Here is a 19,129-nt window from a genome sequence, read left to right as displayed (position 1 = left end):
CATCATTGTTAGTGATTTTATGTATGTTTAGCACATGAATCTCTCCAAGGTAAAACCAGGACATTTTGTGTTGTACTTAGTTTTCCTGTGTGTAAGCTTTCAGCAAGATGATTCATAAATAGGAAAGGGAGCCTGTTGATTGATATCAAAATATTTGGCATTCTAGACAATTGCAAAGTTGCACTTTAACTGATCGTATCCATTGGATGGGAAAACCAAATGTATGGGTTATAGATGTAATGTGACTACACACACTCATCATAGGGACCTTGTAAAGCAACAGTGGAGAGTATCAGTCCTAGGAACTCAGAGCCTGGGCTCTGTCCCTGAACTTTTTGTTCAGTGCTTGAGCCATAGCCCCACTTCAACTCTTTGGTGGTTAATTGTAGATAAGAGCCTTTTTATAATAGGCTCTTCTGCACGGACAGGCTTTGAACCACAACCCTCAGATGGCAGCCTCCAGAATAGCTAGGATTACAGGCATGAGCCACAGATGCCCAGTGTGTTTCTTTTAGACAGATAATACCACCATTCCTAAAACAGAAATTTGATGTCATAACTGTTTCCTAATAAAGCCCTCAAATGTGCTCTGAAGAAGCACAGTCCTGAACTGTGAAGTGACCCTGTCATTTTCTAGTAGTTAAATTCTGTGCAGGTAGCACTGAAATGGAGCCTTGTTATAGCTCAATGTTGTCATGTATAAACGGAGATAATCCCTGTGATGTGCTTTAGCTCAATGACAAGCACAGTGTAGATCCTCTAATTTTTTTTGAAGTTGCTTTTTCTTCCTCTAGGCTGTCATATACAAAACAGATAGAGAAACCCTAGCTCCCTCACACCTCAGGTCAGAGAACTCCCAGATACTCATGTGGTCATCTAAGAGGCAATTCACACTTGGTCCATTCCCTCCTTTCTCTGTTGTTCTCTTCTTCACTTTCCTTGTGATTCCTGGAATCATCTCCCAAATAAGTTACTTCTTATATCTTCGATTCAAGATCTATATTTTCCTACCAGCTATGAAATGTTGCAGTTGCTCACTCTTCAGAGCAGAATGTCAAGATTTAACATTCTTCAGGTCAAATTTTAGCTCCTTCTTTACACACAGTATGTGTACATACACATATGTAAATATATACATGTATCGATGGGTACATGTATGTACACACATATCCATGTACATATATGCATCTATAGACTATATATACATACATAGAGGCAGAGAGAGCACATATGTATTACACATTTGTAATTTAAAACTTGTATTTAAAACTATAGGAAATTGGTCTAAGGAGGCAAATTTTGTCCAAATACAGGAAAAATTAGTAACAATTATTATCTAGCAGATAATTTGGTTTAGAAATAAAAAGTACTAAAGTTAGGCATGGTGGTACATACTGGTAATTCTGGCACTAAACTAAGGTGGTAGGTGAGTAAGCTTGAAGTCAGCTTTCACTTCATAGCAAATTCAAGGTTAGCTCAGGTTACCTAGTAGGGTTCTGTCTAAAAAAAAGAAAAACAGTTCCTGGAATGTTAAAAGAAGGCGTTAAAGAGGGGCCAGGAATGTTGCCTGGTGGTAGAGTGCTTGCCTAGCATGCACAAAATCCTGGGCTCTATTCCTCAGTACCACAGACACAGAAAAAAGCCAGAAGTAGTGCTGTGGCTAGAATACTAGTCTTGAGAAAGCCCAAGGATAGTGCCCAGACACTGAGTTCAAGGCCCAGGATTGGCAAGAAAAAATGGGTAATAAAACAGTAGTAGGTACTAGAAAAATACTTTCTTCTTATATGGGAGACTACCAAATGAAGTCTAAAACTCCATCCCTCAAATACTGTCTGTGAAAATGTACTAAGCCACATCAAGATGTTCCATATGCTGGCAGTTAATGAATATTCTCCTTCAGTGACAATACAATGGCTCAAAACAGCATTTTCTTCCAGTTGGCCCAATCCCTGGCCCTGGGTGGCGTTTGCAAATCAAGCTGTGTCTTTTGTTAGCTACATCATCACAATAAAGATTTTGGAATCAGAATTGAGCTGGCAATTTTCTTGATGATGCATAAGGCAAAATAGGGCACAGCCTGCATTTCCACAGCTGTATTGGCATCACCACGTTGACTTGTTAAAATAAAAATAAAAATAAAAACAGGCAAAAATAAAGCAACTTTTGTTCCTCATGTAGGCCGGTGTGTTCTGGACAACACAAATGACTGTTTTAAAAGACTCCTGCAAGGTTCAGACTTGTAAATCTCATTACACACCCGGGGCCCACCTTAGAAAATCCCTGTAGAATTTGATGTGCTCCTTGGCAGGGATAAATTTAATTTTATATAACAGAATTGTGGGCTTTCAAAAGGATAATTAGTGTAAGCCCCTTTGTAACCAGGCTATGCAGAAGTGTTGCTTATTATATATTAAAGGGCCTTTCAGAATTTTCTTTATAACATCCCTATATGAAACAGCAGTGTTGACTTTAAAATCATTTAAAAATTATACTGGCTATCAGGAAACACCTTTTTATTCCTTTTTATTGACCTTACCTTAGCTTCTTTTCTGAGTTTCTTCACTTATGGAGTAGGTAATGTTGGGACCACTTTGTATGGGTCAAAACGAAAGCAGCAATGACTAAACTAAACCTTTTTTGTTTGCCAGTCCTGGGGCATAGGCTCAGGGCCTTGGGCTTTCTTAAGGATAGAGCTCTACCCCTTTGAGCCGTAGCACCACTTTGGGCTTTTTCTGTGTATGTGGTACCGAGGAATTGAATCAAGGGCTTAATGCATGCTAGGCTGACACTCTACCGCTAGGCCATGCTCCTGGCCCCCAAACCTTTTAGAATGTTAAGTACTCTCAGGTTTTTTAACCTCTCTTCCCAAGATTTTACTTGATGTTCCAGGGTCCCTTCTAAATTCTTCTCTCAATATAAATTCCAAATATGAATGAAATACTCATCTGTAGAGCATGGCAGTATTCTTGCTAATGTATTTGCACTATGTAACTCAGGACAGTGTGTATTGTATATTATTCTATAGCTGTATTTTATGAAACCATGGTCTTTCCTCCCTCCCTCCCTTCCTCCCTCCCTCCCTCCCTCCCTCCCTCCCTCCCTCCCTCCCTCCCTCCCTCCCTCTCTCTCTCTCTCTCTCTCTCTCTCTCTCTCTCTCTCTCTCTCTCTCTCTCTCTTTCTGTTTTTTGCCAGTCCTGGGGCTTGCACTCAGAGTCTGAGCAGTGTCCTTGGCCTTTCCCAAGGCTAGGGTTCTAACCGCTTGTGCCATGACACCACTTCTGGCTTTTTCTGTGTATGTGGTATCAAGGAATTGAACCTAGGCCTCCATGCATGCACTTGTACCACTAGGCAAAACTCCCTGCCCCGAAACTGTGGTCTTTCTATTGCTTAAAAGAGGTGTAAACAATATAACTTTATTATCTCGCAGTTCTGAGGGCAGGTGTCTGTGAGAACAAGTGTTGGCAGCATTGGTCTCTACTGAGGCCTCTCTTCTTAGCTTGCAAGACATCCGTCTTCTACCCGTGTCCTCACAGGGGTTTCCCCTGTACCCTTCTCTTGTCTAAATTTTCTCTTTTTACAAGAACACCAGTCAAGTGGTTGGCGTGTAGCTCATGTAGTAAAGAGCCTACGTAGCAAAGTGAGGCTTGAGTTCAAACCATAGTAACAGCCAAAAATAGGGGGGAAAATGGTCATATCAGATTAGGACTTTTATGACCTCATTTTGTAATGCCTTGATGGTCCCAAAGACCATCAAGGAGCCAAATCCAATGAAAGCACATGAAAGTCTTTTATTACAAGCTCAAGCCTTGGCAACCATCACCAATGCAGCGGGTCAGAGTTGAGAGCCCTGACTCCTTTGTTCCCAGGGTTTTTATAACACACTGACCATACGGTGCTAGTTGACCACACACAGGAGCCAATAGGATTGCACAACTTTGTTATATCACAGTGAGTGACCACTCAAATCCTAACGAGTTTCTGGGGAGTCATTTGAACTACCCTATCTTTTTCTACCTGACTTTGGCTTGTAGTCTTGGTGGGCAAGAGGAATGGTCAGCAACTGTGGCAGAAAGGGGAGAGCTGCCCATATGCCTCTTCTTGATTGGGCTCCTCCATTTAGTTTCTTGCCTTTTGTTACTGAGTTCTGCTGTGGGGAGTTATTAGTTCACAGCTTGTTTGGGAACTTCCTGAGTTAATTACGTTTCTGTGGGGTCTGGGTTAGTTTTAGGTAACATAAGATTAATCTTCCTCATGAGAACGGGAGATGCCTATAGAGGATGGGAGAGGGGTCTTACAGGTTTTAGGGGATGGGATCATGGACACATTTCCAGTCATTGTGTCTTTTTAGCAAGATGAGATCTAAGCCTGAAATGGCTATATTTTGTTCTGATTTCACAATTTTAAACCCTCTATCTCCAGTCACATTCTGATACAGGGGGTTTAGACTTCAGCTTTGGAGAGTGGGAAAGGAGGAGACACATGTCAGACTATTGGAGGCTACATGATATCTTCCTTTCTTCCTCTGATCCCAGCTAGGGTGGTGGTATGTGTTAAGGAGGTTGCACTTGAGTTGACATTCTTCTGGAAGTTACTTTCTTTCTCTAGATGCTGTAAACCCAGTTGTCTGATCTCCCAATTCTTACTCAGTGGGTTTCTCTGATCTGGTTTCAGACTCTGCTCACTCTTCAGTCCTTTTTAATCTCTGTTTCCCAGGAATCTAGGCTGAGTTCTAGGACTCTAGCTCATCTTGCCCACTTGGTAGCAAGTGCCATAAAACATTGTTTTCATCATGATTTTGACTCTACATCTCAATATTTCCTCCCTCTGCCTTTTTTGGGGGGTAGGGAGGTTTTGTGATATAAATCTATAAGGCTATGTCAAAAATGAGGGTAACAGCAATGTCATTTGGGTTGGTAGAATCCTGAGGATATCCCCCAGGGAAAAGGTGGGGATTGCTACTCAGTCTAAAAAATGGTCTTTTGACTACATCAACAAAAGTTTGATGAAAGCTGGGCACCGATGGCTCACATCTGTAATCCTAGCTTCTTCAGGAGGCTGAGATCTGAGAATCGTAGTTCAAAGCCCTGGCAGGAAACCCTATAAGAGTCTTAATTCCGATTAACTACCAGAAACAGGAAGTGGCTCTATAGCTCAGGTGGTAGAGCGCTAGCCTTGAGCTTAAAAACTCTGGGACAGGGCCGGGAGTTTGGCCTAGTGGTTAAAGTGCTTGCCTAGCATGCATGAAGACCCAGGTTCGATTCCTCGGTACCACATACATAGAAAAAAGCCGGAAGTGGTGCTGAGGCTCAAGTGGTAGAGCTCTAGCCTTGAGAAAGTCCAAGGACAGTGCTCAGGCCCTTAGCTCAAGCCCAGGACTGACAAAAAAAAATAATAAAATAAAAAAAAACTCTGGGACAAAGCCCAGGTCCAGAGTTCAAGCCCCACAACCAACCAAACGAAATTTTTTTTTTTGAGGATGACTCAGACTTGAGCTATAAGAAGAATTATCAGAAAAGCCAGACAAGTACACATTCAAAGGATAGAGTTCTGTCCTATCTTTAGTCACACACACACACACACACACACACACACACACACACACTCTACATTTTTTAGATTCTGATCTATATGAGTTTTATTGACCTCACACTACTCATTTATTTACTTTGACTTCCTTCTTAAAAGTCCCACCTGAGATTCCTGATGATGGAGTCTTATCTGATAAACAGTGAGAAGGCCAAACAGAAGGACATGGTGTTAGCTCTTGCTCTACAGGTACAGGCTTGATTTTGTTAGTGACACTTCAACATGTGCTTTTTTTTTTTTAAAGTCTGGTACCCTAATAGGAATATTTACACTTCTCTATGGGATTTCTTTGTGAAGTTGATGTATAGAAATGTCCAATTTATATTTCTTTGCAGAGTCTCTGAAGTCAGATGTGGAGAAATGAACAGAGATTTAGCATGTTGGGTGCAGTGGCTCATGCCTGTAATCCTAGCTTCTCAGGCGGCTGAGATCTGAGGATCAAGGTTCAAAGCCAGCCCTGGCACAAAAGGACCTGAGACTCTTTATCTCCAACTAACCCCTAAAAAACAGGAAGTAAGGTTTGGCTCAAGGGTATGGTGGTAGCCTTGAGCTGAAAAGCTCAGGGACAGCACCCAGGCCAGGTTCAAACCCCATGACCTACCAAAAAAAAAAAGATTTAGCTTCTCTTTCTATTTTCCTTTTAGCATCCTTTAAATTTACCTACCTCACCTGAAAACTCTGCCTTAATATTCATACAAAACCTAATAGGGTAATATATTTGTTACAGTTTGGATTTTGTCTTTCTAAAATGTTTTGCTATGGTGCTGGAGTTTGAACTCAGATTCCATCATTCTAGGCAAGACTTCCTTTCCCATTGATCTCTACCCTTTTCCTTTAATTATAAAAGTGATATACAGAGGGGTTACAGTTAATAAATCAGGTAATTAGTACATTTCTTTTTGAACAGTGTAACCCCCTCCCTCATTTCTTTTTTTTGACCCACCTTCATTTTCTCCCAATCTTTCCTTAATCTAGGGAAACCTTTATCATATGAAGGCAGAAAAATGTCCTTCTTCCAAAGCTTTAACTATGGTTTTAGCCATAGAAAACCAAAGTTGACAAGAGTAGAACTATGTGAGTGTTAATGCTTTGGGAGAATTGTTGAAAAAGTAAGTGAATAAGACTTGATCTGTGTCAAAGTTGAATCATTTATTATCTTCAGATTTGATAGTCCAGACAGCACCATAGAGGTTTCTCAGAGTAGAACCCTTGGACTTATACTAGGAAGAAAATGAACCAGACCTGAAACGCAGAGCTGCAGCTAAGAGAAATTGCCCTCAATTTTTGAGGTATTTATTATTATTATTATTGCCCTCAACTTTGGGGTGATTATTATTGTTGTTGTTGTTGTTGTTGAACAAAACCTGCTGCCCATTTCCCATCTTCATTCCAAGGCTGGTTTCTAAGCCCTTTCCAGTGTCTTCAAAAACAAAAGCATCAACAAACGATGACAACCACTTCAGAATCTATTATTTTATGAAGTGCTAGATGCTTGAGATGAACATTCCTATTCCCCTCTTCAGCACTGGGAACAACCTGTAATGTGACTCAGCCTTGCTCCCCTAGTAGTCGGTCAGATTCATTTCACCAGGGTAGAAAATACAAATGCATTCTGATATAGGGCCTGGAGGTCTTTGAAAGAAAAGTGGCTTTATTTATATTCGTTATGATCATTATGTGCTGGGATTATTTTCTCAGTAGGCGATGTCTCTTTTGCCCATATTTATGAAGCAGGGGAGAAGGCCTTTAATGAATTTCAAGAGTGTATTTGCCTGTAAAACACATCTCAGTATATTCACATGTAAATAACCCTTTTATTTGTTCTCTCTGGTGACCCTTTTTCTTTTGGGGGTAGATCACAGTTTGTTGTTGTTTTCCATCTCCAAATGGAAGGCTGAACAATAATAATGAAAGATTATGCAAAAAAATTTTCCATGTTTAAAAAAATGTTGATATGCCACTTGTGTTGTAGGATAATTATAGTAATTTGGCTATTACACTATATGCAGGCGGGAGTTGGTTGCTAGAAAACACAGTGATAGGGGTGATTCAAGGGATTTTCATCCCAACTGGCTGCTTGATCCTGCTGACTTTTCTCTTGAAAAATCAATTGCTTTCCCTGAGTACTCTGAATTCCCCCTTGATTAAATTGGTTGTCTATGGACTGCACCCATTGCATGGGGTCACTGCTTCCTGTCTGTTACAAAGCATTTTTTTTTCTTTGACAACTCTTAAAATATCATGGATCAAATTTCATCTGTGCAAAGTAACTAAGGAAGCAATTACTAAAAATCTCAGTCTTTGAATGTGGCAACAAAAGAAAATGTATTAATCCTGATGCCTAACATGAAGCCAATAATTTTGCTACTAAATTTCAATCTCCTCCTCCCTGTTGTATTTTGCTTGGGCTATTGTCCTCAGGCCTCAATAGACACATAAGCTCACTCAGTGGGACACTGGGAGTGACACCTTGGAACTATCTTACAACCTTCCCATTTTTCCTTAAAGTTATTCATTGATTCAGGTCTTTTAAGAGTCTATATGAAGAATGAAATTGATTGGGATTTTTTTTTTCTTCATGAGTATCTGTTACTGTAGAAAGATTTGAAGATTATTACCATGACTGGGGATGTAGCATAGTGGTAGAGTGTATGTTTAACATACATGAGAACCTGGGTTCCATTTCCAGCACCCTAAAAAGGAGAAAACAAAGTATTGGAATTTAGGTTTAACGGTATTATACAGATAGATAAATGAAAAGATGGATGGATGGATGGATGGATGGATGGATAGACGGGTATTTGTTGAATGGATAGATGAATAGATAGGTAGTTGGTGAAGTCCCCTTGGGTAAATGATGCTCTTGGTCTATTTACTGGTGATTGTGAGTGTTGGGAGTTATCCTCACTTCTTGGGTAAGATGTGTAAGATTAGGGTGCTGGCCAGGTGTAGCAAGGAGGCATAGAGTGATTTAGTAACAAAGCAAGAGTGCAGCTCCAGGTGTGAGGTAAGCATTTTGGCTGGACAAATTGCATGGGAAGCTGTCAAGGATTGGGCTTTCATGTAGTAAAGTGAGGTTACTCAGTGGTGTGAAACTGGGGCCCTCTCTTCATGGCCCTCTCCAGGTGACTTACTGACTGATCAGTGACTACTGGGGCATGGGAAAACACATGCTTGCCCATTTGATCTTCTTTTGTCCTCTCCAGTTTAATAGCTGCCTGTGCAAGGTCAGGATGTTGTTGTAGAACAGCATCCCTGATTTCCATATGGGGAGTGAGTGTCATAAGGAGGATATAGGCCCATTATCTTAGTCACTGGCTCAGGGTATGGGTCACCTGGTGTTTTAGAATGGTATCTTGTAGCTTTTCCTCTTTCCTGATCATACCCACTTAGCTGCCTAAGCTACTACTTTTAGTAGTCTGGTGAGTCAATCTTTTTATGCTGGAGCTGGTTTCAGCCTCTGGTAATTGCTGCTCTGTGGTCTATTTCAGGCAAATGGTTCTGAAGCCGGATAGAAGAGAGGACAGGGAAATTAAGGATAATAAAAATATCAAAATGACCATACTCAGGCCAGAATCAGGGAGCAAACCAGGAAAATCAGAACAGCAGGCTTTCTTCCTGTCACCTTCCCTTTTAGACAACATAAAAAGGAAGTAAAGTCACCAGAACAGTATGGCATAGAAGAATAAAATATGTATCTGCTTTACCCTTTAGAAGTTAAGAAGCTGCAAACACCTCGCATAGGGAGAGAGAAAAAATAAAAGGGCATACCTGGCAAGTGAAGTCTTCATGTAATGACTGATAAGCTCACCTTAGACTGTCTCCAGTTTTTAGTAACAAGAGCTGTGATCATATATGTCTAGGTGGAATTTGAGATGGAGCCCATGGAATAGATGCAGTGAAACATGAACCACCATTTTGATTCTACCTTATTCTCATCTCCTGTGTGTGATGCAGATGTTTCTCCTTTGCATTCCTGCTAAAATAAATCCTTGCTAACCTTCTGCCTTGTGAGATTCTCCTGTCCTTGAGATGCCTCTAAAACGTTTTTTGTTATGGATCATAAGTGCCTTTGAGGTACATGGAAATTGGGAAGAGAACCCCTCATGCTGTCTTCTCTCTGGCAACAGTCCCTGACGTTTCCTCTAATCAAAACAGCCTTGTAGTCTGTTTTTATTAGCATACACATGCTCATTGCAATAGTTTGTGTTTAGTGCACTTTGAACAAGCTCATCCCTCTTGTTCTGCTAAACTCTCTCCTGCTTTTACGCTTATGACTTCTGTTCTTTCCACTTCTTCAGTTTGTTCTTTGTTGTTGTAGTTGTTGTTGGGGTGATGTACAGAGGGTTTGCAGTTACATTCATCAGGTAGTGGCTACATTATAATTTGTTCTTTTTTCTTGTTGCCTGTTTTCATTTGTTTTTGTTTTAATATTGACTTTTAGATAGCTAAAGAGAAACCCATAGCAAGTTTCTTGAATGCAGACATCATAATTTAAACAAAACCCATAATTATTTCTCATCAGTTCATTTAGTCCTTTGTAATCTGAGGTTTATCATCTTGATCATTGCTTAGTGATTTTGTGAACCTTCAGCTTCTCTGTAGTTCTGAAATCCCTTGCAAAATTCAGTAATGTGATGTCAAAGTTACTGAATCAATGTTATCAGAAGCCAATAACCTTCAAATAATTGACGTAGTTATCTATGAGCTTTTGAGATACTTACTTTTGTTGAGGACAAGTATTGTACATGCCATAGCTCACAGCTGATTGCTATGCTTTCAGAAAAGCTTCAGAGTAAAAGTAAAACTGTATAGATGACCAGAGGCTTTTAATGATTAGATGATAATTCATTAGAAGAATAAAGAGAACATAATTTATGAAGAAATTTGAATTTGTTATTTAAAGAATGCCATTGAAATTTTTATGAGAATCAAATTCAATATGTAGCTTGCTAAAGTAATATACAGTAATGGCCATTTTAATAATATTCTGCCAAATCATGGAAATGGAATGTCTTCTTATCTTTCGGGATTTTCTTCAATTTCTTTCTTCAGTTTTCTATAGTTTCCTTCCTCCCTCCCTCCTTCTCCCCTCCCTCCCTTCCTCCTCCGCCTTCCCTGTCTTTCTCCTCCCTCTCTCTCTCCCTCTCTCCCTTTTTCTCTCTCCTCCCTCTCTCCCTCCTTCCCCCCCGCCTTTCTCTGTCTTTCTTCTGCCAGTCCTGTGCCTGCGCACTGTCATTGGGCTTTTTCAAGGCTAATGCTCTACCACTTGAGCCACAGCACCACTCCTGGCTTTTTTTTTGTCGTCATGAGACTTGAACTCTGGGCCTTCGTATGGGTGTTTTCCCTGAGGTCTTCAGTTCAAGGCTACTTCCCTGTCCCTTGAGCCACAGTGCTACTTCTGGTTTTCTGGTGGTTAATTGGAGATAAAAGTCTCACCACTTTAGTCCTTAGGCTGGCTTTGAACCATGATCCTCATATCTCAGCCTCCTGAGTAGCTAGGATTACAGATGTGAGCTACTGCGCTTAGCTACTTGTGGCTTTTTCTATGTTTGTGGTACTGAGGAATCAAAACTGGGTCTTCGTGCCTGCTAGGCAAGCACTCAACCACTAGGCCACACTCCCGGCCCCTATTTATAGTTTTCATTATAGAGATGTTTCACCTCCTTGGTTAAGTTTATCCCTAGGCATCTTATTCTTTTTGAGGTTGTGTTTGGGATTATTTTCCTAATTTCTTTGCCAGGAGGCCCATTAGTAGCATATAAAAAATAGAATTAGTATTGTATCCTGCTAATATTCTGAATTTGTTCATCAGGGGCAAAAAAGTAGAGTCTTAGAATCCTTTAAGTATAGAGTTATTTCATTTACAAATAGGGTTATCTGACTTCTTTCCTATGTGTATCTTTCCCCCATCCCTCTTGCCTTATTGCTCTAATTAAGATTTCAATCACTAGATTGAATAAAAGCAATGATTATGGACCTCTTTGTCTAATTTCTGACTTTAAAAGAAATGCTTTCAGGATTTTTTCCCCCATTCAGTATGATGTTGGGTTTCAGCTAGTTGACCTTTAAGGTATGATCTTTCCTTACATATTTCTTTCAAGGCTTTAACCATAAAGGGATGTTTAATTTTAATGTTTTTTCCTACATCTGTTATGATAATAATGTGATTCTTGCCTTTGATTCTATTTGCATTATATATTATTTTTATTGATTTGCATATATTGAATCCTTGCATGACTATAATGAAACTATGCTAACAAAGTATGGCCTATTTAATATATTGTTAAATTAATTTTACAAGCATTTTGTTGAGAGTTTTTTGAGGGGGGACAAGGCATACTAGACCTTGAACTCAGAATCCTTGTTCTTGTTAAAGCAATACTCTACTATTGGCAACTTACTTCTAGTCCTTTTGGCTTTAGTTAGTTTTTTAGATAAGGTCTCACATATTTTTTCTGGGTCATCCTCAGAGCATACTCTACCTACTTATGTATAGCTGGGATTACCAGCATGTGCTGCTACACCTATGGTACTTGTTGAGTAAAGAGGTCACTACCCTTTTGCCCAGACTTCCCCTGAACTATAGTTCTTCCAATTTCTGCTTCCTAAGTTACATTGAACTTTTTTATTCATTAGTCTATGGTTTTCTATTTTTGGTGTGCACTCATCAGGTTTTGCTATTGTGGATATACTGACTTTATAAAAGGAGCTTGGAAGCATTCTTTCCCTTTCTATTTTATGTATTAGTTTGAAGAGCATTAGATCTTATAAAATTGAGCAGTAAATCTGTCTAGTCCTGGATTTTCTTTGTTAGTACAATTCACTACTGCATTAGTCTCTTGTGATTGCTCTGTTTAGGTTTTTCAAACTATTCTCTTTGTTTAATTTTGGCAGACCACATATGTGTAGACATTTATCAATTTCATTTAGATTTTCATATGTTTTCAAAGCAATCCCTAGTGATTTCTGTGTTTCAATGGTATCTGTTTTATTTTTATTGATCATTTATATAATAGCACATCAGTTCAGCTGTGTTCTCTGGTTTCTTTCCATAACTTTTTTTGTGTGTGTGTGTGTGTGTGGGGGCGGTCATGGGGCTGGGACTCTGGGCCTGGGCGCTGTCCCTGAGCTCTTCAGCTCAAGGCTACCACCCTACCCTTAAGCTAAGCCCCGTTTCCCATTTTTCTAGAGGTTAATTGGAGATAAGAATCTCAGGTCCTTTTGTGCCTGGGCTGGCTTTGAACCTTGATCCTCAGATCTCAGCCTCCTGAGTAGCTAGAATTATCGTTGTGAGCCATCACATCCGGCTTCTTTCCATTAGTTTTCAGCTTGACTTGTTCTTATTTTTCTAAGACTTTGAGTTATATTATTATTTACTTGAAATTTCTGATTTTTTAAAATGTAAGCACTCATAACTATAAACTAACCTCTTAGAGCTTTCAGTGCTGTGTCCCACCAATTCTGGTATGTTATAGTTCACTTTCATTTGAGTCTAGAAATGTTTAAATTTTCCTCTGATTTTTTTTCCATTGGCCCACTGATGTATCATGTAAGCTGAGATCTCTGAGGATCTTGATATTTCTGACAGGATAGTCCATGAAACTCTTATCTCCAGAGAAATCACCAGAAAAATGGAAGTGGAGCTGTGGCTCAAAGAACTAAGAGCACTAACCAAAGAGCTTAGGTACAACACCTAGAACCTGAGTTCAAGCCCCATGACTACCACCACCACCACCAACAACAAAAAGTGTATCATTCATTCTCTAAGTGTTTAAATCATTTCTGCATTTTCTCTTGTTTCATTCAAATATGACCTGAAAGGTAGGGAATGATTTCTATTTTTCGTATTTGTTAAAGCTTAACTTTATGGCCAAAAACATGATGATCTGCTGTGCTGTGGGTCACTGTAGACTCAACATTGACATATGTTTTCTCTTCCTTACATAACCAGAGTTTCTGAAACTGTCTGTGTCAATGTCTATCCAATATTAATTGTAAATGTATTCTTTTCGTCATCCATTTCTCTAAGAAGCTGTTTTCTCAAGTGATTGAGAAGAATAAGACATGCTGTTTGCTCCTTATCTGCCTTGTTGGACCATCCCTAATTTGCTTTTTGAATCTCTTGTTTTTACAAGATAAAGGAATAAATCTTGTGAGATTTTCCAGGGGAACTCAGAGAAGTCAGTGCTTTGAAATAATTGCACTTGGACTTATAGGCTATCTAAGAAGATTTTCTTCTCCCAAACAGGAAAACTCCTACAGGAGAGGGGTAAGTGAGCCACTGCGTTTTCCAGAGGCTCTGCTTAAGTTTCAAAAAAGTTTCTCTGCATTTCTGCTTAAGATTCAAATAGTTTTGATGATTATAGCTCTGTAATAGAGTCTAAAGTTTGGTATTGAAATTTCTCCTGCGCTGTTCTTTCTGCTAAGAAGTGTTTTTGCTATACGGGGTCTTTTATTATTCCATATGAAATTTTGGATTGCCTGTTTTATTTCTTTAAAGAATGACATTGGGATATTGATGGGTATTGCATTGAATTTGTAGATAGCCTTTGGCAAGATTGTCATTTTCACAATGTTGATTCTTCCAATCCAGGAGCATGGGAGGTTTTTCCATTTCCTCATTTCGGCTTTAATTTCCTTTTTTAGGGTTTTAAAGTTTTCATCAAAAAGGTCCTTTACATTCTTAGTTAATTCCTAGGTACTTTATTTTCTTTGAAGCTATTGCAAAAGGAGTTGCTTTTCTGATTGTTGCCTCATTTTTCTCACTGTTGGCGTAGAGGAAGGCGGTTGATTTTTGAGGGTTAATTTTATACCCTGCTACCCTTCCAAAGTTTTGAATCAGCTCAAGGAGCTTGGGAGTGGAGTCTATAGGATTCTTTAAATACAGAATCATGTCATCTGCAAAAAGGGATAGTTTTACTTCCTCTTTGCCTACTTGGATACCCTTTATGCTTGCTTCTTACCTTATTTCACTGGCTAGGAATTCTAATACTATGTTGAAGAGGAGTGGAGAGAGTGGGTATCCTTGTCTCGTTCCTGATTTTAGAGGTAATGGCTTTAGCTTTTCGCCATTAAGTATAAGACTAGCTGTGGGTTTGTCATACACAGCCTACTGGCACAAGAACAGGCCTGAAGACCAATGGAATAGAACTGAGGACCCAGATATTAAACCACAGACCTATGGCCACCTAACCTTTGACAAGGGAGCCATAAAAATGAATGGAAAAAAGACAATCTCTTCAACAAGTGGTGCTGGCAGAACTGGATAAGCACCTGCAGACAACTAAAGTTGGATCCTTCTTTGTCACCCTGCACTAGAATTAACTCCAAATGGATCAAAGACCTGGAGGTAAAAGCTGACACACTGAAAACTTTACAAGAAGGAATAGGAGATACACTAGGCCTCCTTGGCACAGGTCGAAACTTTCTTAATAAGAAATCACAACAAATCAGAGAAAGGCTAGATAAGTGCGACTGCATTAAACTGCAGAGCTTTTGTATGGCAAAGGACATAGCTAGTAAATTAATTAGGAAGCCTACAGAGTGGGAGAAGATCTTCACCAACCACACAACGAATAAAGGCCTCATATCTAAAATATATCAACAGCTCAAAAAATTGAATCACCCCAAAACTAATCTCCAAAGAAACAACCATCCCATTAAAAGATGGGCCTAAGACTTAAAGAGAGTCTTCTCTGAAGAAGAAACAAAAATGGCCTATAGACACATGAAGAAATGAAATGCTCAACATCTCTGGTCATAAAAGAAATGCAAATCAAAACAACTCTAAGATTCCACCTCACTCCAGTTAGAATGGCCAAGATCAAGAAAACTAATAACAACAGATGCTGGAGGGGATGTGGTCAGGAAGGATCACTACTACACTGCTGGTGGGAGTGCAAACTTGTTCAACCACTATGGAAAGCAGTATGGCAGTTCCTCAAAAGACTAAACATAGAGCTCCCCTATGACCCAGCAATTCCACTCCTTGGCATTTATCCACTCGTCCAGAAACAAGGTCAGACTAAATCCACTAGCACAGCGATGTTCATTGCAGCACTATTTACCATAGCAAAGATATGGAACCAATCCAGATGTCCCTCAGTTGATGAGTAGATCAACAAGATGTGGTATTTATACACAATGGAATTCTATGCTGCTGTCAGAAAGAACGACATTGCCCCATTTGTTAGGAAATGGAAAGAGTTAGAAAAAATCATATTAAGTGAAGTAAGCGAGACTCAAAGGAAGATAGGCTCAATGGTTTCCCTCATTTGTCATAATCAGTAGAAACTTTGGGCTCTCCTAGCAGAGATTTGCAATAGAGCAAAACCTACATACATAAGGCCATATAGTATGACGCTAAATGAAAGGACCTCTAGGATATAGAAACAAAAGCCATATAATGAGTGATTGTTGTCTTTAACGTACTATGTTATCTCTCATCTCTTTTGCTATCCCTTGATTATCTCATATTGTTACAGTATCTTACCTTGTTATCTGATATAGTGGATATATTTGTATTTGGTTATTAGAAATTGGATAGGGAAGGGGGGAAAACAAGATGAGAGTTGGGGGTAGGGGGGAGGGAAATGGGGACCAAGACATGAGAAAGGGTATCAATGTACATGAATTAATGTACCTTCTATCTGGCAAATACAATGTAACCCTTCTATTAATTACAATAAAAATATATGAAAAAAAAGATTCAAATAGTTACAGCTTGAAGTGATCTTCATCCTGCTTTGGTGAGTGTTAACTTCTTTGCATTTAGAGCTATAAGTTTTCTACTCAATCTTGGCTTTTCTATTTCTCATAAGCTATAATCAAGCAATGTTGATATTAATATTCTCATTGAACAATTTTTGGCTGTGATTTTAATCTCCTCTTCAAGATGCATTTAGAGAAGCAGTTGGATTTCCGCACGGAGATATTTTTTGTATTGAATATGAACTGTGTAATTTTTACTTTTGATTGAAATCAAACTCTCTTACTATGAGCCTAGTACAAGATCAGTTTTGGGGTCCGTCTGAACTTTTCAAAGAAATGAACCTTCTCTGTTTCCTTTGAGGTAATATTGTCAAATGCAGACTACTACTGATTCCTCAATCATCTCTCTAATTACTGTAGCAGTGGTCCCTTTTCTAGGAAAGTAAAACTTCATAGTTCACTGTCAGCATACCTGCTGCCTTGCATTGGGAATATTTTAGTTTATGTGTCTAAATACTTGGCTCTTGAATGTTTGAGGTTGTCATTGTGGGTTCCTTTATCAATATATAATGACATTTTTTGCACTTGCTGGACAGGTGCTGTACCACATGCCTACTTCTTTTTTCTTTAAAGAGAAAAATTGTCCATTTCAGGTAAGGTCTCCTGCTTTTGCCTACCACTGCCCTCAGAGCACAATTCTACCTCTGTTTTCCACATAGTTGGGATTACAGATGTGTGCCACTATGTATGGCTTGTTTTTTAAGAATAAGTATTTTTAATCTTGAGCTGGCGTCAAGCCGCGATCCTTCCCCTTTAGCCTCCTTTTGAACTGAGTTTCCAGTTAAGAGCCACCATCCCAGTTCTCTCATATTATTTTCAGAGGATGGGAAAAATACTGATTTCTATTTATAGAATTCATCAATAAAACTATCTTAAGGTTGGTGCCTTTTGTGGGAATATTGTTAACTGCAAGTTCAACATTTTAATTCATTATACAACTATTTCTTCTTTGATCAATTTGGGAATTTAGCATTTTTTCTTTTTTATTAAAGAATTTATTAACATTAATTTTTACATCATATTTCAAATGACATGTTTAACAAACATGTATTCAAGAAGGGAATCTCTATATACAATCACTGGCACTTAGATTTTAGAACATAATCAAAATTAGGCTGAGGATTTGTATGTCATAGATACGTACTAAACCTATGTAATAAAACATTATGTCTGTGGAGTCATAAGTTTTTATATCTATGTAGTTGTGTTTATATTTCCAGTACCATGTCCATAGCATTGGGTATGCAACTTTTGAGTCCTTACTCTTGTACTGTTTGGATCTAATAGCCACATATTAAGGATACCATGCGCCTTTTGTTCCTTTGGTCTTGACTTGTCTCACTCAACATGATTCACTCTAGATTCATCCACTTCCCTGCAAATGCCATTATTTTATCTTGTTTGTTGGCTATGTAGAATTCCATTGTGTATATATATATATATCATATTTTCTGTATCCATTCATCTGCATTAAGGCATCTAGATTGTTTCCATCACCTGGCTATTGTGAATAGTGCAGAGATAAATATAGCTGAGCAGGTGTCCTTATCATATCTTGGGTTATGATGTTCAAGGTAGATGCCCAGAAGTGGTATGGCAGGATCTAGGGAAGGTCAATTTTCACTTCTTTAAGAGAACTCCACACTGCTTTCCAGAGTGGCTGAACTAGTTCACAATCCCACCAGCAGTGTAGTAGGGTTCCCTTTTCTCCACAACCCTGCCAGTATCTGTCATTTTCAAAATCTTCACCATTCTAATTGGGGTAAAGTGGTATCTAAGGGTTGTTTTATTTGCATTTCCTTTATGACCATGGATGATAAACATTTTCTCATATGTTTTTCTGCCATTTTAATCTTTTTTTTTGATAAGTCTCTCTTTAGTTCCCTTGCCCATTTAGTGAATGATTTGTTAGGTTTGGGGGGGATTAGTTTCTTGAGTTCCCTGTAGACACTGGATATTAAGCATTTGTCAGATGAATTCTTGGTAAATATCTTTTCCAAGTTGGTTGTCTGTCTCTCTACTTTTGTATCTGTGCTTTTATCTGTGTAGAAACATTTTATTTTTAGGTAGTCCTATTTATCGAGTCTCTCTGCAATCTGTTGTGACCCTGTGATTCTGTTCAGCAATCTTTTGCCTGTGCCTGTGAGTTCCAGTGTCTCTCCTACATTATCATGTAGCAGTTTCACTGTTTCTGGTCTGACATTGAGGTCTTTGATCCACTTTGAGTTAATACTTGTGCATGTCGAAAGGCTAGGGGCAATTTTTAGTTTTCTGCATGTGGCTGCCTAGTTTTGGCAGCACCAATAATTGAATAGGCTGTGTTTGTTCCACTGTATATCTTTGGCTCCTTTGTCAAACACAAGTTGACTATAGGTATGTGGTTCTATTTCTGGATCTTCTATTCTGTTCCATTGATCTTCTGATCTATTTTTGTGCCAATACCATGCTGTTTTTGTTATTATGGCTCTATACTAGGGTTTGATGTCTGGTATTGTAATACCACCAGCATTTCTCTTTTCGCCTGGAATTGTTTTGGCTATTCTAGGTCTTTTCTTGTTCCATATGAACCTTTGGATTGTATCTTCTATTTCAGTAAAGAATGTCTTTGGGATTTTCATGGGGATTGCATTGAATTTGTATATCAATTTTGACAGTATAACCATTTTCACTATGTTGGTTCTCCCTATTCATGAGCATGGGATGTCTTTCCATTTTCTAGTGTCCTCTTTAATTTCTTTCGTTAGGCTTTTATAGTTTTCATTGAATAATT

The 19,129-nt window shown here is 38.9% G+C and overlaps 1 protein-coding gene across 3 annotated transcripts in view; it reads left to right on the top strand.

Moving 5' to 3' along the window:
• Positions 1-19,129, top strand: part of Cfap61 (cilia and flagella associated protein 61) — a 242,416-nt gene that overhangs the window by 36,673 nt on the left and 186,614 nt on the right. The window lies entirely within an intron of this gene.

The sequence above is a fragment of the Megascapheus bottae genome, chromosome 18, assembly GCF_031878675.1.
Source record: "Megascapheus bottae isolate mThoBot1 chromosome 18, mThoBot2.hap1, whole genome shotgun sequence".
In the NCBI taxonomy this organism is placed as follows: Eukaryota; Metazoa; Chordata; class Mammalia; order Rodentia; family Geomyidae; genus Megascapheus; species Megascapheus bottae.
Note: the sequence above shows the minus strand (reverse complement) of the source record. Positions and strands in the feature narration are given on the sequence as shown.